Here is a 1,405-nt window from a genome sequence, read left to right as displayed (position 1 = left end):
AAGAGAAATATGTTTAGAATAATTAATTTATTTATTTTATTTTATGAAATATATAACAATTGAGATTTTCTTAAAATGGTTCAAATTAAGTTAATTTTATTAAAATTTAATTTCAAATGATAACAAAAAATTAATTTAAAAATATTGTAACAGAGTAGTTTAATTTATTTTTACGTCATTTTATTTATTTACTTATTTTTATTTTTTTATTTTTTTTACAACCGTTATTTAAATCGACCAATTAGCATCGTCTATCTTTTAGCCCGAGACTTGACTTTGTACTAGACGTTATTAAAGATGGTGGACGATTAGCGGTTTGTAACGTGTATATATAAGAGAAACATTGCCGTAATCCAACAGAATCGATTGGCACAAACCATAATTACGGCTTTGGTTTTAGCAAGGTGAGTTAAGTAACATTCATTTGCCGTTTTCACAAGTTTATTCGTGTATAAATTACCGATTATTTAATTAGTGTAGTTGAACACGTTTTCCATTTTTTAAGGTTAACAGCCTTTAAATTATCAATCTTTGTTCAGATTTGTAGATGTTTTGTCAGTTTTAATTATGTCTTTTTTTCATTTAACGAGTAAATTTTATTGAGATTTCGTGTATAACATGTTTGAATCTTTAGTAAATTAAATGAAACAAAAAAAAAATTTTGGTAGAAGTTTCAGGTAATTTATATGTACAGTACGTAATGTAAATATCTAAAAGTAACCTCTTACCAAAATTCGAAGATCAAACTTTTTCATGTTAAGGAGTCATTAACATTGATTTTAAATATTATAAAATTGATTAATGTATTACCTAACATAACATTAACAAAACTGTATTAAATATATCAAACAACAACTCAGTTCGTGTAGCCAACATAATATAAGATATATTTTCAGTCAAACATTTGACAATCCTTAGCTTGTTAAAACTTATTTAACAAATTGGAATAGTGTGTATTTATTTTTAATAAACAAAGAATACTGAAAGTATACAGTATATATATATAAACTAGTGAGCAGTTTTAAAGACTAGCAAAAGTTAAATAAATTGTTAAATAAATAGATAACAACTTCCATTAACATTCTCTAGAAAAAGTAAGTAGTAGTAATAGATGGTAGTACAGTAGAACCTCGAAAACTCGGCTCTCGATAACCCGGCACTCCTGATAACTCGGCCCCACCCTAACAGGGCAAAAAAATCCTTAGTTAATTAATTTTCATTATAGACAGCTTTATAAAAGTATAAAAACTCTCATAAAGTATTTTTCTGAGGTCTGTCTTATCAGGTAAATTACTGTACACAGTGTATTCATTAATTTTCATTTTCATGTAGTAAAGGCTCTATGCCTTCATAAAGGACGTACTTTTCCTTTGTTTAAGGGTATTTGGGCAGTTTATTCTCTGTT

The 1,405-nt window shown here is 26.4% G+C and overlaps 1 protein-coding gene across 1 annotated transcript in view; it reads left to right on the top strand.

The window, feature by feature from the left end:
• Nucleotides 1–240: 240 nt before the first annotated feature.
• The window catches only part of LOC111631599 (ornithine decarboxylase-like), a 46,545-nt gene continuing 45,380 nt past the window's right edge, over nucleotides 241–1,405 (top strand). Inside the window, exon 1 of the mRNA XM_023375888.1 lies at nucleotides 241–404. The gene's annotated coding sequence lies outside the window, so the exon portion shown is untranslated. The remainder of the gene's footprint in view (nucleotides 405–1,405) is intronic.

Source organism: Centruroides sculpturatus, unplaced genomic scaffold (genome assembly GCF_000671375.1).
Source record: "Centruroides sculpturatus isolate CEXI.00-Female unplaced genomic scaffold, Cexi_2.0 scaffold504, whole genome shotgun sequence".
NCBI lineage: Eukaryota > Metazoa > Arthropoda > Arachnida > Scorpiones > Buthidae > Centruroides > Centruroides sculpturatus.
Note: the sequence above shows the minus strand (reverse complement) of the source record. Positions and strands in the feature narration are given on the sequence as shown.